Source organism: Nuphar pumila, chromosome 1, assembly GCF_984573655.1.
Source record: "Nuphar pumila chromosome 1, dmNupPumi1.hap1.1, whole genome shotgun sequence".
Lineage (NCBI taxonomy): Eukaryota > Viridiplantae > Streptophyta > Magnoliopsida > Nymphaeales > Nymphaeaceae > Nuphar > Nuphar pumila.
In genome coordinates this window covers 161,797,339-161,815,543 of record NC_143249.1, presented here as the reverse complement: position 1 = coordinate 161,815,543, position 18,205 = coordinate 161,797,339, and the positions used below count along the sequence as shown (strand labels likewise).

General features: G+C 57.5%; 32 non-coding genes and 2 pseudogenes across 32 annotated transcripts; all 34 read right to left on the bottom strand.

Annotated features, from left to right (window-relative positions):
* Positions 1-15: 15 nt before the first annotated feature.
* LOC149850081 (5S ribosomal RNA) lies at positions 16-134 on the bottom strand. Its single transcript, XR_016426978.1, has one exon. It is a non-coding gene; the product is annotated as a 5S ribosomal RNA (ribosomal RNA).
* Positions 135-556: 422 nt separating this feature from the next.
* On the bottom strand, positions 557-675 carry LOC149850080 (5S ribosomal RNA). Its single transcript, XR_016434359.1, has one exon. It is a non-coding gene; the product is annotated as a 5S ribosomal RNA (ribosomal RNA).
* Positions 676-1,085: 410 nt separating this feature from the next.
* LOC149850079 (5S ribosomal RNA) lies at positions 1,086-1,204 on the bottom strand (annotated as a pseudogene).
* Positions 1,205-1,627: 423 nt separating this feature from the next.
* Positions 1,628-1,746, bottom strand: LOC149850078 (5S ribosomal RNA). Its single transcript, XR_016437104.1, has one exon. It is a non-coding gene; the product is annotated as a 5S ribosomal RNA (ribosomal RNA).
* A 410-nt stretch (positions 1,747-2,156) lies between these two features.
* Positions 2,157-2,275, bottom strand: LOC149850077 (5S ribosomal RNA). The gene has a single exon (XR_016438294.1). It is a non-coding gene; the product is annotated as a 5S ribosomal RNA (ribosomal RNA).
* Positions 2,276-2,698: 423 nt separating this feature from the next.
* LOC149850076 (5S ribosomal RNA) lies at positions 2,699-2,817 on the bottom strand. Its single transcript, XR_016434920.1, has one exon. It is a non-coding gene; the product is annotated as a 5S ribosomal RNA (ribosomal RNA).
* A 423-nt stretch (positions 2,818-3,240) lies between these two features.
* LOC149850075 (5S ribosomal RNA) lies at positions 3,241-3,359 on the bottom strand. The gene has a single exon (XR_016426664.1). It is a non-coding gene; the product is annotated as a 5S ribosomal RNA (ribosomal RNA).
* Positions 3,360-3,782: 423 nt separating this feature from the next.
* Positions 3,783-3,901, bottom strand: LOC149850074 (5S ribosomal RNA; annotated as a pseudogene).
* Positions 3,902-4,324: 423 nt separating this feature from the next.
* Positions 4,325-4,443, bottom strand: LOC149850073 (5S ribosomal RNA). The gene has a single exon (XR_016426975.1). It is a non-coding gene; the product is annotated as a 5S ribosomal RNA (ribosomal RNA).
* Positions 4,444-4,865: 422 nt separating this feature from the next.
* On the bottom strand, positions 4,866-4,984 carry LOC149850072 (5S ribosomal RNA). The gene has a single exon (XR_016434358.1). It is a non-coding gene; the product is annotated as a 5S ribosomal RNA (ribosomal RNA).
* A 410-nt stretch (positions 4,985-5,394) lies between these two features.
* On the bottom strand, positions 5,395-5,513 carry LOC149850071 (5S ribosomal RNA). The gene has a single exon (XR_016434919.1). It is a non-coding gene; the product is annotated as a 5S ribosomal RNA (ribosomal RNA).
* Positions 5,514-5,936: 423 nt separating this feature from the next.
* LOC149850070 (5S ribosomal RNA) lies at positions 5,937-6,055 on the bottom strand. Its single transcript, XR_016437093.1, has one exon. It is a non-coding gene; the product is annotated as a 5S ribosomal RNA (ribosomal RNA).
* Positions 6,056-6,465: 410 nt separating this feature from the next.
* Positions 6,466-6,584, bottom strand: LOC149850069 (5S ribosomal RNA). The gene has a single exon (XR_016434551.1). It is a non-coding gene; the product is annotated as a 5S ribosomal RNA (ribosomal RNA).
* A 422-nt stretch (positions 6,585-7,006) lies between these two features.
* On the bottom strand, positions 7,007-7,125 carry LOC149850068 (5S ribosomal RNA). Its single transcript, XR_016425894.1, has one exon. It is a non-coding gene; the product is annotated as a 5S ribosomal RNA (ribosomal RNA).
* A 422-nt stretch (positions 7,126-7,547) lies between these two features.
* On the bottom strand, positions 7,548-7,666 carry LOC149850067 (5S ribosomal RNA). Its single transcript, XR_016434918.1, has one exon. It is a non-coding gene; the product is annotated as a 5S ribosomal RNA (ribosomal RNA).
* Positions 7,667-8,089: 423 nt separating this feature from the next.
* On the bottom strand, positions 8,090-8,208 carry LOC149850066 (5S ribosomal RNA). Its single transcript, XR_016434917.1, has one exon. It is a non-coding gene; the product is annotated as a 5S ribosomal RNA (ribosomal RNA).
* Positions 8,209-8,631: 423 nt separating this feature from the next.
* On the bottom strand, positions 8,632-8,750 carry LOC149850065 (5S ribosomal RNA). The gene has a single exon (XR_016434913.1). It is a non-coding gene; the product is annotated as a 5S ribosomal RNA (ribosomal RNA).
* Positions 8,751-9,172: 422 nt separating this feature from the next.
* LOC149850064 (5S ribosomal RNA) lies at positions 9,173-9,291 on the bottom strand. Its single transcript, XR_016436229.1, has one exon. It is a non-coding gene; the product is annotated as a 5S ribosomal RNA (ribosomal RNA).
* A 410-nt stretch (positions 9,292-9,701) lies between these two features.
* On the bottom strand, positions 9,702-9,820 carry LOC149850063 (5S ribosomal RNA). The gene has a single exon (XR_016434911.1). It is a non-coding gene; the product is annotated as a 5S ribosomal RNA (ribosomal RNA).
* Positions 9,821-10,242: 422 nt separating this feature from the next.
* Positions 10,243-10,361, bottom strand: LOC149850062 (5S ribosomal RNA). The gene has a single exon (XR_016434909.1). It is a non-coding gene; the product is annotated as a 5S ribosomal RNA (ribosomal RNA).
* Positions 10,362-10,784: 423 nt separating this feature from the next.
* Positions 10,785-10,903, bottom strand: LOC149850061 (5S ribosomal RNA). The gene has a single exon (XR_016434908.1). It is a non-coding gene; the product is annotated as a 5S ribosomal RNA (ribosomal RNA).
* Positions 10,904-11,326: 423 nt separating this feature from the next.
* On the bottom strand, positions 11,327-11,445 carry LOC149850060 (5S ribosomal RNA). The gene has a single exon (XR_016434907.1). It is a non-coding gene; the product is annotated as a 5S ribosomal RNA (ribosomal RNA).
* A 423-nt stretch (positions 11,446-11,868) lies between these two features.
* LOC149850059 (5S ribosomal RNA) lies at positions 11,869-11,987 on the bottom strand. Its single transcript, XR_016426583.1, has one exon. It is a non-coding gene; the product is annotated as a 5S ribosomal RNA (ribosomal RNA).
* A 423-nt stretch (positions 11,988-12,410) lies between these two features.
* Positions 12,411-12,529, bottom strand: LOC149850058 (5S ribosomal RNA). The gene has a single exon (XR_016434906.1). It is a non-coding gene; the product is annotated as a 5S ribosomal RNA (ribosomal RNA).
* Positions 12,530-12,952: 423 nt separating this feature from the next.
* LOC149850057 (5S ribosomal RNA) lies at positions 12,953-13,071 on the bottom strand. Its single transcript, XR_016426581.1, has one exon. It is a non-coding gene; the product is annotated as a 5S ribosomal RNA (ribosomal RNA).
* A 423-nt stretch (positions 13,072-13,494) lies between these two features.
* On the bottom strand, positions 13,495-13,613 carry LOC149850056 (5S ribosomal RNA). Its single transcript, XR_016426143.1, has one exon. It is a non-coding gene; the product is annotated as a 5S ribosomal RNA (ribosomal RNA).
* Positions 13,614-14,036: 423 nt separating this feature from the next.
* LOC149850055 (5S ribosomal RNA) lies at positions 14,037-14,155 on the bottom strand. The gene has a single exon (XR_016434905.1). It is a non-coding gene; the product is annotated as a 5S ribosomal RNA (ribosomal RNA).
* Positions 14,156-14,578: 423 nt separating this feature from the next.
* LOC149850054 (5S ribosomal RNA) lies at positions 14,579-14,697 on the bottom strand. The gene has a single exon (XR_016426578.1). It is a non-coding gene; the product is annotated as a 5S ribosomal RNA (ribosomal RNA).
* Positions 14,698-15,120: 423 nt separating this feature from the next.
* On the bottom strand, positions 15,121-15,239 carry LOC149850053 (5S ribosomal RNA). The gene has a single exon (XR_016434904.1). It is a non-coding gene; the product is annotated as a 5S ribosomal RNA (ribosomal RNA).
* A 423-nt stretch (positions 15,240-15,662) lies between these two features.
* On the bottom strand, positions 15,663-15,781 carry LOC149850052 (5S ribosomal RNA). Its single transcript, XR_016426953.1, has one exon. It is a non-coding gene; the product is annotated as a 5S ribosomal RNA (ribosomal RNA).
* Positions 15,782-16,204: 423 nt separating this feature from the next.
* LOC149850051 (5S ribosomal RNA) lies at positions 16,205-16,323 on the bottom strand. Its single transcript, XR_016426620.1, has one exon. It is a non-coding gene; the product is annotated as a 5S ribosomal RNA (ribosomal RNA).
* A 423-nt stretch (positions 16,324-16,746) lies between these two features.
* On the bottom strand, positions 16,747-16,865 carry LOC149850050 (5S ribosomal RNA). Its single transcript, XR_016434105.1, has one exon. It is a non-coding gene; the product is annotated as a 5S ribosomal RNA (ribosomal RNA).
* Positions 16,866-17,288: 423 nt separating this feature from the next.
* On the bottom strand, positions 17,289-17,407 carry LOC149850049 (5S ribosomal RNA). Its single transcript, XR_016434355.1, has one exon. It is a non-coding gene; the product is annotated as a 5S ribosomal RNA (ribosomal RNA).
* Positions 17,408-17,817: 410 nt separating this feature from the next.
* Positions 17,818-17,936, bottom strand: LOC149850048 (5S ribosomal RNA). The gene has a single exon (XR_016434902.1). It is a non-coding gene; the product is annotated as a 5S ribosomal RNA (ribosomal RNA).
* Between the last annotated feature and the right edge of the window lie 269 nt (positions 17,937-18,205).

The window sequence follows — 18,205 nt, the reverse complement described above, 5'->3', positions numbered from 1 at the left end:
GCCGAAGGCAAAAAGAGAGTGCAACACGAGGACTTCCCAGGAGGTCACCCATCCCAGTACTACTCTCGCCCAAGCACGCTTAACTTCGGAGTTCTGATGGAATCCGGTGCTTTAGTGCTGGTATGATCGCACCCGTTACATGTTGCGCGAAAAAATGCTCTTATGCCTCACGCGGGAGCCGTGGGGGCCGCAACGCACAAACCGACTAGCCGTCATAGAAACGCCCCGAAAAACGCCCGAAACGAGCTTAAACGGCATCTGAAACGGTCCCGAACCGACTTCGTCTGTTCGTCACGTCGTAGCCAGCGGAACGTGCTTTCCGTGGCCAGGAAAATCGCCGAATTTCGACATCGGCGTGCCAAGTTACGGTCCGGCGAGCCGGAACTGCTGCGTTTGTCGCACGCCGCGGCTCGTGTCGGGTGCCGGCGCTGCGGCGCGCAAGGCGAGGGTGAAAGGGAAGCAGAAGACCTCGATGGATCAGATACGGTGTGTTGCGGGAAGTGAAAAGAAGGTCGGAGGTTGGTGCCGACGACAAAAAAGCGCCGAAGGCAAAAAGAGAGTGCAACACAAGGACTTCCCAGGAGGTCACCCATCCCAGTACTACTCTTGCTCAAGCACGCTTAACTTCAGAGTTCTGATGGGATCCGGTGCTTTAGTGCTGGTATGATCGCACCCGTTACATGTTGCGCGAAAAAATGCTCTTATGCCTCACGCGGGAGCCGTGGGGGCCGCAACGCACAAACCGACTAGCCGTCATAGAAACGCCCGAAATGAGCTTAAACGGCATCTGAAACGGTCCCGAACCGACTTCGTCTGTTCGTCACGTCGTAGCCAGCGGAACGAGCTTTTCGTGGCAAGGAAAATCGCCGAATTTCGACATCGGCGTGCCAAGTTACGGTCCGGCGAGCCGGAACTGCTGCGTTTGTCGCACGCCGCGGCTCGTGTCGGGTGCCGGCGCTGCGGCGTGCAAGGCGAGGGTGAAAGGGAAGCAGAAGACCTCGATGGATCAGATACGGTGTGTTGCGGGAAGTGAAAAGAAGGTCGGAGGTTGGTGCCGACGACAAAAAAGCGCCGAAGGCAAAAAAAGAGTGCAACACGAGGACTTCCCAGGAGGTCACCCATCCCAGTACTACTCTCGCTCAAGCACGCTTAACTTCAGAGTTCTCATGGGATCCGGTGCTTTAGTGCTAGTGTGATCGCACCCGTTACATGTTGCGCGAAAAAATGCTCTTATGCCTCACGCGGGAGCCGTGGGGGCCGCAACGCACGAACCGACTAGCCGTCATAAAAACGGCCCCGAAAAACGCCCGAAATGAGCTTAAACGGCATCCGAAACGGTCCCGAACCGACTTCGTCTGTTCGTCACGTCGTAGCCAGCAGAAAGTGCTTTCCGTGGGCAGGAAAATCGCCGAATTTCGACATCGGCGTGCCAAGTTACGGTCCGGCGAGCCGGAACTGCTGCGTTTGTCGCACGCCGCGGCTCGTGTCGGGTGCCGGCGCTGCGGCGCGCAAGGCGAGGGTGAAAGGGAAGCAGAAGACCTCGATGGATCAGATACGGTGTGTTGCGGGAAGTGAAAAGAAGGTCGGAGGTTGGTGCCGACGACAAAAAAGCGCCGAAGGCAAAAAGAGAGTGCAACACAAGGACTTCCCAGGAGGTCACCCATCCCAGTACTACTCTCGCTCAAGCACGCTTAACTTCAGAGTTCTGATGGGATCCGGTGCTTTAGTGCTGGTATGATCGCACCCGTTACATGTTGCGCGAAAAATTGCTCTTATGCCTCACGCGGGAGCCGTGGGGGCCGCAACGCACAAACCGACTAGTCATCATAGAAACGCCCGAAATGATCTTAAACGGCATCTAAAACGGTCCCGAACCGACTTCGTCTATTCGTCACGTCGTAGCCAGCGGAACGAGCTTTCCGTGGCCAGGAAAATCGCCGAATTTCGACATCGGCGTGCCAAGTTACGGTCTGGCGAGCCGGAACTGCTGCGTTTGTCGCACGCCGCGGCTCGTGTCGGGTGCCGGCGCTGCGGCGCGCAAGGCGAGGGTGAAAGGGAAGCAGAAGACCTCGATGGATCAGATACGGTGTGTTGCGGGAAGTGAAAAGAAGGTCGGAGGTTGGTGCCGACGACAAAAAAGCGCCGAAGGCAAAAAGAGAGTGCAACACGAGGACTTCCCAGGAGGTCACCCATCCCAGTACTACTCTCGCCCAAGCACGCTTAACTTCAGAGTTCTAATGGGATCCGGTGCTTTAGTGCTAGTGTGATCGCACCCGTTACATGTTGCGCGAAAAAATGCTCTTATGCCTCACGCGGGAGCCGTGGGGGCCGCAACGCACGAACCGACTAGCCGTCATAGAAACGGCCCCGAAAAACGACTGAAACTAGCTTAAACGGCATCCGAAACGGTCCCGAACCGACTTCGTCTGTTCGCCACGTCGTAGCCAGCGAAACGAGCTTTCCGTGGCCACGAAAATCGCCGAATTCCGACATCGGTGTGCCAAGTTACAGTCCGGAGAGCCGGAACTGCTGCTTTTGTCGCACGCCGCGGCTCGTGTCGGGTGCGGGCGCTGCGGCGCGCAAGGCGAGGGTGAAAGGGAAGCAGAAGACCTTGATGGATCAGATACGGTGTGTTGCGGGAAGTGAAAAGAAGGTCGGAGGTTGGTGCCGACGACAAAAAAGCGCCGAAGGCAAAAAGAGAGTGCAACACGAGGACTTCCCAGGAGGTCACCCATCCCAGTACTACTCTCGCCCAAGCACGCTTAACTTCAGAGTTCTGATGGGATCCGGTGCTTTAGTGCTAGTGTGATCGCACCCGTTACATGTTGCGCCAAAAAATGCTCTTATGCCTCACGCGGGAGCCGTGGGGGCCGCAACGCACGAACCGACTAGCCGTCATAAAAACGGCCCCGAAAAACGCCCGAAATGAGCTTAAACGGCATCCGAAACGGTCCTGAACCGACTTCGTCTGTTCGCCACGTCGTAGCCAGCGGAACGAGCTTTCCGTGGCCACGAAAATCGCCGAATTCCGACATCGGTGTGCCAAGTTACAGTCCGGAGAGCCGGAACTGCTGCTTTTGTCGCACGCCGCGGCTCGTGTCGGGTGCGGGCGCTGCGGCGCGCAAGGCGAGGGTGAAAGGGAAGCAGAAGACCTTGATGGATCAGATACGGTGTGTTGCGGTAAGTGAAAAGAAGGTCGGAGGTTGGTGCCGACGACAAAAAAGCGCCGAAGGTAAATAGAGAGTGCAACACGAGGACTTCCCAGGAGGTCACCCATTCCAGTACTACTCTCGCCCAAGCACGCTTAACTTCGGAGTTCTGATGGGATCCGGTGCTTTAGTGCTGGTATGATCGCACACGTTACATGTTGCGCGAAAAAATGCTCTTATGCCTCACGCGGGAGCCGTGGGGGCCGCAACGCACGAACCGACTAGCCGTCATAGAAACGGCCCCGAAAAATGACTGAAACTAGCTTACACGGCATCCGAAACGGTCCCGAACCGACTTCGTCTGTTCGCCACGTCGTTGCCAGCGGAACGAGCTTTCCGTGGCCACAAAAATCGCCGAATTCCGACATCGGCGTGCCAAGTTACGGTCCGGCGAGCCGGAACTGCTGCTTTTGTCGCACGCCGCGGCTCGTGTCGGGTGTCGGCGCTGCGGCGCGCAAGGCGAGGGTGAAAGGGAAGCAGAAGACCTCGATGGATCAGATACGGTGTGTTGCGGTAAGTGAAAAGAACGTCGGAGGTTGGTGCCGACCACAAAAAAGCGTCGAAGGCAAAAAGAGAGTGCAACACGAGGACTTCCCAGGAGGTCACCCATCCCAGTACTACTCTCGCCCAAGCATGCTTAACTTCGAAGTTCTGATGGGATCCGGTTCTTTAGAACTGGTATGATCGCACCCGTTACATGTTGCGCGAAAAAATGCTCTTATGCCTCACGCGGGAGCCGTGGGGGCCGCAACGCACGAACCGACTAGCCGTCATAGAAACGACCCCGAAAAACGACCGAAACGCGCTTAAACGGCATCCGAAACGGTCCCGAACCGACTTTGTCTGTTCGCCACGTCGTAGCCAGCGGAACGAGCTTTCCGTGGCCACGAAAATCGCCGAATTCCGACATCGGCGTGCCAAGTTACGGTCCGGAGAGCCGGAACTGCTGCTTTTGTCGCACGCCGCGGCTCGTGTCGGGTGCCGGCGCTGCGGCGCGCAAGGCGAGGGTGAAAGGGAAGCAGAAGACCTCGATGGATCAGATACGGTGTGTTGCGGGAAGTGAAAAGAAGGTCGGAGGTTGGTGCCGACGACAAAAAAGCGCCGAAGGCAAAAAGAGAGTGCAACACGAGGACTTCCCAGGAGGTCACCCATCCCAGTACTACTCTCGCCCAAGCACGCTTAACTTCGGAGTTCTGATGGAATCCGGTGCTTTAGTGCTGGTATGATCGCACCCGTTACATGTTGCGCGAAAAAATGCTCTTATGCCTCACGCGGGAGCCGTGGGGGCCGCAACGCACAAACCGACTAGCCGTCATAGAAACGCCCCGAAAAACGCCCGAAACGAGCTTAAACGGCATCTGAAACGGTCCCGAACCGACTTCGTCTGTTCGTCACGTCGTAGCCAGCGGAACGTGCTTTCCGTGGCCAGGAAAATCGCCGAATTTCGACATCGGCGTGCCAAGTTACGGTCCGGCGAGCCGGAACTGCTGCGTTTGTCGCACGCCGCGGCTCGTGTCGGGTGCCGGCGCTGCGGCGCGCAAGGCGAGGGTGAAAGGGAAGCAGAAGACCTCGATGGATCAGATACGGTGTGTTGCGGGAAGTGAAAAGAAGGTCGGAGGTTGGTGCCGACGACAAAAAAGCGCCGAAGGCAAAAAGAGAGTGCAACACAAGGACTTCCCAGGAGGTCACCCATCCCAGTACTACTCTTGCTCAAGCACGCTTAACTTCAGAGTTCTGATGGGATCCGGTGCTTTAGTGCTGGTATGATCGCACCCGTTACATGTTGCGCGAAAAAATGCTCTTATGCCTCACGCGGGCGCCGTGGGGGCCGCAACGCACAAACCGACTAGCCGTCATAGAAACGCCCGAAATGAGCTTAAACGGCATCTGAAACGGTCCCGAACCGACTTCGTCTGTTCGTCACGTCGTAGCCAGCGGAACGAGCTTTCCGTGGCCAGGAAAATCGCCGAATTTCGACATCGGCGTGCCAAGTTACGGTCCGGCGAGCCGGAACTGCTGCGTTTGTCGCACGCCGCGGCTCGTGTCGGGTGCCGGCGCTGCGGCGTGCAAGGCGAGGGTGAAAGGGAAGCAGAAGACCTCGATGGATCAGATACGGTGTGTTGCGGGAAGTGAAAAGAAGGTCGGAGGTTGGTGCCGACGACAAAAAAGCGCCGAAGGCAAAAAAAGAGTGCAACACGAGGACTTCCCAGGAGGTCACCCATCCCAGTACTACTCTCGCCCAAGCACGCTTAACTTCAGAGTTCTGATGGGATCCGGTGCTTTAGTGCTAGTGTGATCGCACCCGTTACATGTTGCGCGAAAAAATGCTCTTATGCCTCACGCGGGAGCCGTGGGGGCCGCAACGCACGAACCGACTAGCCGTCATAAAAACGGCCCCGAAAAACGCTCGAAATGAGCTTAAACGGCATCCGAAACGGTCCCGAACCGACTTCGTCTGTTCGTCACGTCGTAGCCAGCAGAACGTGCTTTCCGTGGGCAGGAAAATCGCCGAATTTCAACATCGGCGTGCCAAGTTACGGTCCGGCGAGCCGGAACTGCTGCGTTTGTCGCACGCCGCGGCTCGTGTCGGGTGCCGGCGCTGCGGCGCGCAAGGCGAGGGTGAAAGGGAAGCAGAAGACCTCGATGGATCAGATACGGTGTGTTGCGGGAAGTGAAAAGAAGGTCGGAGGTTGGTGCCGACGACAAAAAAGCGCCGAAGGCAAAAAGAGAGTGCAACACAAGGACTTCCCAGGAGGTCACCCATCCCAGTACTACTCTCGCTCAAGCACGCTTAACTTCAGAGTTCTGATGGGATCCGGTGCTTTAGTGCTGGTATGATCGCACCCGTTACATGTTGCGCGAAAAAATGCTCTTATGCCTCACGCGGGAGCCGTGGGGGCCGCAACGCACAAACCGACTAGTCATCATAGAAACGCCCGAAATGATCTTAAACGGCATCTAAAACGGTCCCGAACCGACTTCGTCTGTTCGTCACGTCGTAGCCAGCGGAACGAGCTTTCCGTGGCCAGGAAAATCGCCGAATTTCGACATCGGCGTGCCAAGTTACGGTCCGGAGAGCCGGAACTGCTGCTTTTGTCGCACGCCGCGGCTCGTGTCGGGTGCCGGCGCTGCGGCGCGCAAGGCGAGGGTGAAAGGGAAGCAGAAGACCTCGATGGATCAGATACGGTGTGTTGCGGGAAGTGAAAAGAAGGTCGGAGGTTGGTGCCGACGACAAAAAAGCGCCGAAGGCAAAAAGAGAGTGCAACACGAGGACTTCCCAGGAGGTCACCCATCCCAGTACTACTCTCGCCCAAGCACGCTAAACTTCGGAGTTCTGATGGAATCCGGTGCTTTAGTGCTGGTATGATCGCACCCGTTACATGTTGCGCGAAAAAATGCTCTTATGCCTCACGCGGGAGCCGTGGGGGCCGCAACGCACAAACCGACTAGCCGTCATAGAAACGCCCCGAAAAACGCCCGAAACGAGCTTAAACGGCATCTGAAACGGTCCCGAACCGACTTCGTCTGTTCGTCACGTCGTAGCCAGCGGAACGTGCTTTCCGTGGCCAGGAAAATCGCCGAATTTCGACATCGGCGTGCCAAGTTACGGTCCGGCGAGCCGGAACTGCTGCGTTTGTCGCACGCCGCGGCTCGTGTCGGGTGCCGGCGCTGCGGCGCGCAAGGCGAGGGTGAAAGGGAAGCAGAAGACCTCGATGGATCAGATACGGTGTGTTGCGGGAAGTGAAAAGAAGGTCGGAGGTTGGTGCCGACGACAAAAAAGCGCCGAAGGCAAAAAGAGAGTGCAACACAAGGACTTCCCAGGAGGTCACCCATCCCAGTACTACTCTTGCTCAAGCACGCTTAACTTCAGAGTTCTGATGGAATCCGGTGCTTTAGTGCTGGTATGATCGCACCCGTTACATGTTGCGCGAAAAAATGCTCTTATGCCTCACGCGGGAGCCGTGGGGGCCGCAACGCACGAACCGACTAGCCGTCATAAAAACGGCCCCGAAAAACGCCCGAAATGAGCTTAAACGGCATCCGAAACGGTCCTGAACCGACTTCGTCTGTTCGCCAGGTCGTAGCCAGCGGAACGAGCTTTCCGTGGCCACGAAAATCGCCGAATTCCGACATCGGTGTGCCAAGTTACAGTCCGGAGAGCCGGAACTGCTGCTTTTGTCGCACGCCGCGGCTCGTGTCGGGTGCGGGCGCTGCGGCGCGCAAGGCGAGGGTGAAAGGGAAGCAGAAGACCTCGATGGATCAGATACGGTGTGTTGCGGTAAGTGAAAAGAAGGTCGGAGGTTGGTGCCGACGACAAAAAGCGCCGAAGGCAAAAAGAGAGTGCAACACGAGGACTTCCCAGGAGGTCACCCATCCCAGTACTACTCTCGCCCAAGCACGCTTAACTTCAGAGTTCTGATGGGATCCGGTGCTTTAGTGCTAGTGTGATCGCACCCGTTACATGTTGCGCGAAAAAATGCTCTTATGCCTCACGCGGGAGCCGTGGGGGCCGCAACGCACGAACCGACTAGCCGTCATAAAAACGGCCCCGAAAAACGCCCGAAATGAGCTTAAACGGCATCCGAAACGGTCCCGAACCGACTTCGTCTGTTCGTCACGTCGTAGCCAGCGGAACGTGCTTTCCGTGGGCAGGAAAATCGCCGAATTTCGACATCGGCGTGCCAAGTTACGGTCCGGCGAGCCGGAACTGCTGCGTTTGTCGCACGCCGCGGCTCGTGTCGGGTGCCGGCGCTGCGGCGCGAAAGGCGAGGGTGAAAGGGAAGCAGAAGACCTCGATGGATCAGATACGGTGTGTTGCGGGAAGTGAAAAGAAGGTCGGAGGTTGGTGCCGACGACAAAAAAGCGCCGAAGGCAAAAAGAGAGTGCAACACGAGGACTTCCCAGGAGGTCACCCATCCCAGTACTACTCTCGCCCAAGCACGCTTAACTTCAGAGTTCTGATGGGATCCGGTGCTTTAGTGCTAGTGTGATCGCACCCGTTACATGTTGCGCGAAAAAATGCTCTTATGCCTCACGCGGGAGCCGTGGGGGCCGCAACGCACGAACCGACTAGCCGTCATAAAAACGGCCCCGAAAAACGCCCGAAATGAGCTTAAACGGCATCCGAAACGGTCCCGAACCGACTTCGTCTGTTCGTCACGTCGTAGCCAGCGGAACGTGCTTTCCGTGGGCAGGAAAATCGCCGAATTTCGACATCGGCGTGCCAAGTTACGGTCCGGCGAGCCGGAACTGCTGCGTTTGTCGCACGCCGCGGCTCGTGTCGGGTGCCGGCGCTGCGGCGTGCAAGGCGAGGGTGAAAGGGAAGCAGAAGACCTCGATGGATCAGATACGGTGTGTTGCGGGAAGTGAAAAGAAGGTCGGAGGTTGGTGCCGACGACAAAAAAGCGCCGAAGGCAAAAAGAGAGTGCAACACGAGGACTTCCCAGGAGGTCACCCATCCCAGTACTACTCTCGCCCAAGCACGCTTAACTTCAGAGTTCTGATGGGATCCGGTGCTTTAGTGCTAGTGTGATCGCACCCGTTACATGTTGCGCGAAAAAATGCTCTTATGCCTCACGCGGGAGCCGTGGGGGCCGCAACGCACGAACCGACTAGCCGTCATAAAACGGCCCCGAAAAACGCCCGAAATGAGCTTAAACGGCATCCGAAACGGTCCCGAACCGACTTCGTCTGTTCGTCACGTCGTAGCCAGCGGAACGTGCTTTCCGTGGGCAGGAAAATCGCCGAATTTCGACATCGGCGTGCCAAGTTACGGTCCGGCGAGCCGGAACTGCTGCGTTTGTCGCACGCCGCGGCTCGTGTCGGGTGCCGGCGCTGCGGCGCGCAAGGCGAGGGTGAAAGGGAAGCAGAAGACCTCGATGGATCAGATACGGTGTGTTGCGGGAAGTGAAAAGAAGGTCGGAGGTTGGTGCCGACGACAAAAAAGCGCCGAAGGCAAAAAGAGAGTGCAATACAAGGACTTCCCAGGAGGTCACCCATCCCAGTACTACTCTCGCTCAAGCACGCTTAACTTCAGAGTTCTGATGGGATCCGGTGCTTTAGTGCTGGTATGATCGCACCCGTTACATGTTGCGCGAAAAAATGCTCTTATGCCTCACGCGGGAGCCGTGGGGGCCGCAACGCACAAACCGACTAGTCATCATAGAAACGCCCGAAATGATCTTAAACGGCATCTAAAACGGTCCAGAACCGACTTCGTTTGTTCGTCACGTCGTAGCCAGCGGAACGAGCTTTCCGTGGCCAGGAAAATCGCCGAATTTCGACATCGGCGTGCCAAGTTACGGTCTGGCGAGCCGGAACTGCTGCGTTTGTCGCACGCCGCGGCTCGTGTCGGGTGCCGGCGCTGCGGCGCGCAAGGCGAGGGTGAAAGGGAAGCAGAAGACCTCGATGGATCAGATACGGTGTGTTGCGGGAAGTGAAAAGAAGGTCAGAGGTTGGTGCCGACGACAAAAAAGCGCCGAAGGCAAAAAGAGAGTGCAACACGAGGACTTCCCAGGAGGTCACCCATCCCAGTACTACTCTCGCCCAAGCACGCTTAACTTCAGAGTTCTGATGGGATCCGGTGCTTTAGTGCTAGTGTGATCGCACCCGTTACATGTTGCGCCAAAAAATGCTCTTATGCCTCACGCGGGAGCCGTGGGGGCCGCAACGCACGAACCGACTAGCCGTCATAAAAACGGCCCCAAAAAACGCCCGAAATGAGCTTAAACGGCATCCGAAACGGTCCTGAACCGACTTCGTCTGTTCGCCACGTCGTAGCCAGCGGAACGAGCTTTCCGTGGCCACGAAAATCGCCGAATTCCGACATCGGTGTGCCAAGTTACAGTCCGGAGAGCCGGAACTGCTGCTTTTGTCGCACGCCGCGGCTCGTGTCGGGTGCGGGCGCTGCGGCGCGCAAGGCGAGGGTGAAAGGGAAGCAGAAGACCTCGATGGATCAGATACGGTGTGTTGCGGTAAGTGAAAAGAAGGTCGGAGGTTGGTGCCGACGACAAAAAGCGCCGAAGGCAAAAAGAGAGTGCAACACGAGGACTTCCCAGGAGGTCACCCATCCCAGTACTACTCTCGCCCAAGCACGCTTAACTTCAGAGTTCTGATGGGATCCGGTGCTTTAGTGCTAGTGTGATCGCACCCGTTACATGTTGCGCGAAAAAATGCTCTTATGCCTCACGCGGGAGCCGTGGGGGCCGCAACGCACGAACCGACTAGCCGTCATAAAAACGGCCCCGAAAAACGCCCGAAATGAGCTTAAACGGCATCCGAAACGGTCCCGAACCGACTTTGTCTGTTCGTCACGTCGTAGCCAGCGGAACGTGCTTTCCGTGGGCAGGAAAATCGCCGAATTTCGACATCGGCGTGCCAAGTTACGGTCCGGCGAGCCGGAACTGCTGCGTTTGTCGCACGCCGCGGCTCGTGTCGGGTGCCGGCGCTGCGGCGCGCAAGGCGAGGGTGAAAGGGAAGCAGAAGACCTCGATGGATCAGATACGGTGTGTTGCGGGAAGTGAAAAGAAGGTCGGAGGTTGGTGCCGACGACAAAAAAGCGCCGAAGGCAAAAAGAGAGTGCAACACGAGGACTTCCCAGGAGGTCACCCATCCCAGTACTACTCTCGCCCAAGCACGCTTAACTTCAGAGTTCTGATGGGATCCGGTGCTTTAGTGCTAGTGTGATCGCACCCGTTACATGTTGCGCGAAAAAATGCTCTTATGCCTCACGCGGGAGCCGTGGGGGCCGCAACGTACGAACCGACTAGCCGTCATAAAAACGGCCCCGAAAAACGCCCGAAATGAGCTTAAACGGCATCCGAAACGGTCCCGAACCGACTTTGTCTGTTCGTCACGTCGTAGCCAGCGGAACGTGCTTTCCGTGGGCAGGAAAATCGCCGAATTTCGACATCGGCGTGCCAAGTTACGGTCCGGCGAGCCGGAACTGCTGCGTTTGTCGCACGCCGCGGCTCGTGTCGGGTGCCGGCGCTGCGGCGCGCAAGGCGAGGGTGAAAGGGAAGCAGAAGACCTCGATGGATCAGATACGGTGTGTTGCGGGAAGTGAAAAGAAGGTCGGAGGTTGGTGCCGACGACAAAAAAGCGCCGAAGGCAAAAAGAGAGTGCAACACGAGGACTTCCCAGGAGGTCACCCATCCCAGTACTACTCTCGCCCAAGCACGCTTAACTTCAGAGTTCTGATGGGATCCGGTGCTTTAGTGCTAGTGTGATCGCACCCGTTACATGTTGCGCGAAAAAATGCTCTTATGCCTCACGCGGGAGCCGTGGGGGCCGCAACGTACGAACCGACTAGCCGTCATAAAAACGGCCCCGAAAAACGCCCGAAATGAGCTTAAACGGCATCCGAAACGGTCCCGAACCGACTTCGTCTGTTCGCCACGTCGTAGCCAGCGGAACGAGCTTTCCGTGGCCACGAAAATCGCCGAATTCCGACATCGGTGTGCCAAGTTACAGTCCAGAGAGCCGGAACTGCTGCTTTTGTCGCACGCCGCGGCTCGTGTCGGGTGCGGGCGCTGCGGCGCGCAAGGCGAGGGTGAAAGGGAAGCAGAAGACCTTGATGGATCAGATACGGTGTGTTGCGGGAAGTGAAAAGAAGGTCGGAGGTTGGTGCCGACGACAAAAAAGCGCCGAAGGTAAATAGAGAGTGCAACACGAGGACTTCCCAGGAGGTCACCCATTCCAGTACTACTCTCGCCCAAGCACGCTTAACTTCGGAGTTCTGATGGGATCCGGTGCTTTAGTGCTGGTATGATCGCACCCGTTACATGTTGCGCGAAAAAATGCTCTTATGCCTCACGCGGGAGCCGTGGGGGCCGCAACGCAGGAACCGACTAGCCGTCATAGAAACGGCCCCGAAAAACGCCCGAAACGAGCTTAAACGGCATCCGAAACGGTCCCGAACCGACTTCGTCTGTTCGCCACGTCGTAGCCAGCGGAACGAGCTTTCCGTGGCCACGAAAATCGCCGAATTCCGACATCGGCGTGCCAAGTTACGGTCCGGCGACCCGGAACTGCTGCGTTTGTCGCACGCCGCGGCTCGTGTCGGGTGCCGGCGCTGCGGCGCGCAAGGCGAGGGTGAAAGGGAAGCAGAAGACCTCGATGGATCAGATACGGTGTGTTGCGGGAAGTGAAAAGAAGGTCGGAGGTTGGTGCCGACGACAAAAAAGCGCCGAAGGCAAAAAGAGAGTGCAACACGAGGACTTCCCAGGAGGTCACCCATCCCAGTACTACTCTCGCCCAAGCACGCTTAACTTCAGAGTTCTGATGGGATCCGGTGCTTTAGTGCTAGTGTGATCGCACCCGTTACATGTTGCGCGAAAAAATGCTCTTATGCCTCACGCGGGAGCCGTGGGGGCCGCAACGTACGAACCGACTAGCCGTCATAAAAACGGCCCCGAAAAACGCCCGAAATGAGCTTAAACGGCATCCGAAACGGTCCCGAACCGACTTCGTCTGTTCGCCACGTCGTAGCCAGCGGAACGAGCTTTCCGTGGCCACGAAAATCGCCGAATTCCGACATCGGTGTGCCAAGTTACAGTCCAGAGAGCCGGAACTGCTGCTTTTGTCGCACGCCGCGGCTCGTGTCGGGTGCGGGCGCTGCGGCGCGCAAGGCGAGGGTGAAAGGGAAGCAGAAGACCTTGATGGATCAGATACGGTGTGTTGCGGGAAGTGAAAAGAAGGTCGGAGGTTGGTGCCGACGACAAAAAAGCGCCGAAGGTAAATAGAGAGTGCAACACGAGGACTTCCCAGGAGGTCACCCATTCCAGTACTACTCTCGCCCAAGCACGCTTAACTTCGGAGTTCTGATGGGATCCGGTGCTTTAGTGCTGGTATGATCGCACCCGTTACATGTTGCGCGAAAAAATGCTCTTATGCCTCACGCGGGAGCCGTGGGGGCCGCAACGCACGAACCGACTAGCCGTCATAGAAACGGCCCCGAAAAACGCCCGAAACGAGCTTAAACGGCATCCGAAACGGTCCCGAACCGACTTCGTCTGTTCGCCACGTCGTAGCCAGCGGAACGAGCTTTCCGTGGCCACGAAAATCGCCGAATTCCGACATCGGCGTGCCAAGTTAAAGTCCGGCGACCCGGAACTGCTGCGTTTGTCGCACGCCGCGGCTCGTGTCGGGTGCCGGCGCTGCGGCGCGCAAGGCGAGGGTGAAAGGGAAGCAGAAGACCTCGATGGATCAGATACGGTGTGTTGCGGGAAGTGAAAAGAAGGTCGGAGGTTGGTGCCGACGACAAAAAAGCGCCGAAGGCAAAAAGAGAGTGCAACACGAGGACTTCCCAGGAGGTCACCCATCCCAGTACTACTCTCGCCCAAGCACGCTTAACTTTAGAGTTCTGATGGGATCCGGTGCTTTAGTGCTAGTGTGATCGCACCCGTTACATGTTGCGCGAAAAAATGCTCTTATGTCTCACGCGGGAGCCGTGGGGGCCGCAACGTACGAACCGACTAGCCGTCATAAAAACGGCCCCGAAAAACGCCCGAAATGAGCTTAAACGGCATCCGAAACGGTCCCGAACCGACTTTGTCTGTTCGTCACGTCGTAGCCAGCGGAACGTGCTTTCCGTGGGCAGGAAAATCGCCGAATTTCGACATCGGCGTGCCAAGTTACGGTCCGGCGAGCCGGAACTGCTGCGTTTGTCGCACGCCGCGGCTCGTGTCGGGTGCCGGCGCTGCGGCGCGCAAGGCGAGGGTGAAAGGGAAGCAGAAGACCTCGATGGATCAGATACGGTGTGTTGCGGGAAGTGAAAAGAAGGTCGGAGGTTGGTGCCGACGACAAAAAAGCGCCGAAGGCAAAAAGAGAGTGCAACACGAGGACTTCCCAGGAGGTCACCCATCCCAGTACTACTCTCGCCCAAGCACGCTTAACTTCAGAGTTCTGATGGGATCCGGTGCTTTAGTGCTAGTGTGATCGCACCCGTTACATGTTGCGCGAAAAAATGCTCTTATGCCTCACGCGGGAGCCGTGGGGGCCGCAACGTACGAACCGACTAGCCGTCATAAAAACGGCCCCGAAAAACGCCCGAAATGAGCTTAAACGGCATCCGAAACGGTCCCGAACCGACTTCGTCTGTTCGCCACGTCGTAGCCAGCGGAACGAGCTTTCCGTGGCCACGAAAATCGCCGAATTCCGACATCGGTGTGCCAAGTTACAGTCCAGAGAGCCGGAACTGCTGCTTTTGTCGCACGCCGCGGCTCGTGTCGGGTGCGGGCGCTGCGGCGCGCAAGGCGAGGGTGAAAGGGAAGCAGAAGACCTTGATGGATCAGATACGGTGTGTTGCGGGAAGTGAAAAGAAGGTCGGAGGTTGGTGCCGACGACAAAAAAGCGCCGAAGGTAAATAGAGAGTGCAACACGAGGACTTCCCAGGAGGTCACCCATTCCAGTACTACTCTCGCCCAAGCACGCTTAACTTCGGAGTTCTGATGGGATCCGGTGCTTTAGTGCTGGTATGATCGCACCCGTTACATGTTGCGCGAAAAAATGCTCTTATGCCTCACGCGGGAGCCGTGGGGGCCGCAACGCAGGAACCGACTAGCCGTCATAGAAACGGCCCCGAAAAACGCCCGAAACGAGCTTAAACGGCATCCGAAACGGTCCCGAACCGACTTCGTCTGTTCGCCACGTCGTAGCCAGCGGAACGAGCTTTCCGTGGCCACGAAAATCGCCGAATTCCGACATCGGCGTGCCAAGTTACGGTCCGGCGACCCGGAACTGCTGCGTTTGTCGCACGCCGCGGCTCGTGTCGGGTGCCGGCGCTGCGGCGCGCAAGGCGAGGGTGAAAGGGAAGCAGAAGACCTCGATGGATCAGATACGGTGTGTTGCGGGAAGTGAAAAGAAGGTCGGAGGTTGGTGCCGACGACAAAAAAGCGCCGAAGGCAAAAAGAGAGTGCAACACGAGGACTTCCCAGGAGGTCACCCATCCCAGTACTACTCTCGCCCAAGCACGCTTAACTTCAGAGTTCTGATGGGATCCGGTGCTTTAGTGCTAGTGTGATCGCACCCGTTACATGTTGCGCGAAAAAATGCTCTTATGCCTCACGCGGGAGCCGTGGGGGCCGCAACGTACGAACCGACTAGCCGTCATAAAAACGGCCCCGAAAAACGCCCGAAATGAGCTTAAACGGCATCCGAAACGGTCCCGAACCGACTTCGTCTGTTCGCCACGTCGTAGCCAGCGGAACGAGCTTTCCGTGGCCACGAAAATCGCCGAATTCCGACATCGGTGTGCCAAGTTACAGTCCAGAGAGCCGGAACTGCTGCTTTTGTCGCACGCCGCGGCTCGTGTCGGGTGCGGGCGCTGCGGCGCGCAAGGCGAGGGTGAAAGGGAAGCAGAAGACCTTGATGGATCAGATACGGTGTGTTGCGGGAAGTGAAAAGAAGGTCGAAGGTTGGTGCCGACGACAAAAAAGCGCCGAAGGCAAAAAGAGAGTGCAACACGAGGACTTCCCAGGAGGTCAACCATCCCAGTACTACTCTCGCCCAAGCACGCTTAACTTCGGAGTTCTGATGGGATCCGGTGCTTTAGTGCTGGTATGATCGCACCCGTTACATGTTGCGCGAAAAAATTCTCTTATGCCTCACGCGGGAGCCGTGGGGGCCGCAACGCACGAACCGACTAGCCGTCATAGAAACGGCCCCGAAAAACGCCCGAAACGAGCTTAAACGGCATCCGAAATGGTCCCGAACCGACTTCGTCTGTTCGCCACGTCGTAGCCAGCGGAACGAGCTTTCCGTGGCCACGAAAATCGCCGAATTCCGACATCGGCGTGCCAAGTTACGGTCCGGCGACCCGGAACTGCTGCGTTTGTCGCACGCCGCGGCTCGTGTCGGGTGCCGGCGCTGCGGCGCGCAAGGCGAGGGTGAAAGGGAAGCAGAAGACCTCGATGGATCAGATACGGTGTGTTGCGGGAAGTGAAAAGAAGGTCGAAGGTTGTTGCCGACGACAAAAAAGCGCCGAAGGCAAAAAAAGAGTGCAACACAAGGACTTCCCAGGAGGTCACCCATCCCAGTACTACTCTCGCCCAAGCACGCTTAACTTCGGAGTTCTGATGGGATCCGGTGCTTTAGTGCTGGTATGATCGCACCCGTTACATGTTGCGCGAAAAAATGCTCTTATGCCTCACGCGGGAGCCGTGGGGGCCGCAACGCACGAACCGACTAGCCGTCATAGAAACGGCCCCGAAAAACGCCCGAAACGAGCTTAAACGGCATCCGAAACGTTCCCGAACCGACTTCGTCTGTTCGCCACGTCGTAGCCAGCGGAACGAGCTTTCCGTGGCCACGAAAATCGCCGAATTCCGACATCGGCGTGCCAAGTTACGGTCCGGCGACCCGGAACTGCTGCGTTTGTCGCACGCCGCGGCTCGTGTCGGGTGCCGGCGCTGCGGCGCGCAAGGCGAGGGTGAAAGGGAAGCAGAAGACCTCGATGGATCAGATACGGTGTGTTGCGGGAAGTGAAAAGAAGGTCGGAGGTTGGTGCCGACGACAAAAAAGCGCCGAAGGTAAAAAGAGAGTGCAACACGAGGACTTCCCAGGAGGTCACCCATCCCAGTACTACTCTCGCCCAAGCACGCTTAACTTCGGAGTTCTGATGGGATCCGGTGCTTTAGTGCTGGTATGATCGCACCCGTTACATGTTGCGCGAAAAAATGCTCTTATGCCTCACGCGGGAGCCGTGGGGGCCGCAACGCACGAACCGACTAGCCGTCATAGAAACGGCCCCGAAAAACGCCCGAAACGAGCTTAAACGGCATCCGAAACGGTCCCGAACCGACTTCGTCTGTTCGTCACGTCGTAGCCAGCGGAACGTGCTTTCCGTGGCCAGGAAAATCGCCGAATTTCGACATCGGCGTGCCAAGTTACGGTCCGGCGAGCCGGAACTGCTGCGTTTGTCGCACGCCGCGGCTCGTGTCGGGTGCCGGCGCTGCGGCGCGCAAGGCGATGGTGAAAGGGAAGCAGAAGACCTCGATGGATCAGATACGGTGTGTTGCGGGAAGTGAAAAGAAGGTCGGAGGTTGGTGCCGACGACAAAAAAGCGCCGAAGGCAAAAAGAGAGTGCAACACAAGGACTTCCCAGGAGGTCACCCATCCCAGTACTACTCTTGCTCAAGCACGCTTAACTTCAGAGTTCTGATGGGATCCGGTGCTTTAGTGCTGGTATGATCGCACCCGTTACATGTTGCGCGAAAAAATGCTCTTATGCCTCACGCGGGCGCCGTGGGGGCCGCAACGCACAAACCGACTAGCCGTCATAGAAACGCCCGAAATGAGCTTAAACGGCATCTGAAACGGTCCCGAACCGACTTCGTCTGTTCGTCACGTCGTAGCCAGCGGAACGAGCTTTCCGTGGCCAGGAAAATCGCCGAATTTCGACATCGGCGTGCCAAGTTACGGTCCGGCGAGCCGGAACTGCTGCGTTTGTCGCACACCGCGGCTCGTGTCGGGTGCCGGCGCTGCGGCGTGCAAGGCGAGGGTGAAAGGGAAGCAGAAGACCTCGATGGATCAGATACGGTGTGTTGCGGGAAGTGAAAAGAAGGTCGGAGGTTGGTGCCGACGACAAAAAAGCGCCGAAGGCAAAAAGAGAGTGCAACACGAGGACTTCCCAGGAGGTCACCCATCCCAGTACTACTCTCGCCCAAGCACGCTTAACTTCAGAGTTCTGATGGGATCCGGTGCTTTAGTGCTAGTGTGATCGCACCCGTTACATGTTGCGCGAAAAAATGCTCTTATGCCTCACGCGGGAGCCGTGGGGGCCGCAACGCACGAACCGACTAGCCGTCATAAAAACGGCCCCGAAAAACGCCCGAAATGAGCTTAAACGGCATCCGAAACGGTCCCGAACCGACTTCGTCTGTTCGTCACGTCGTAGCCAGCGGAACGTGCTTTCCGTGGGCAGGAAAATCGCCGAATTTCGACATCGGCGTGCCAAGTTACGGTCCGGCGAGCCGGAACTGCTGCGTTTGTCGCAC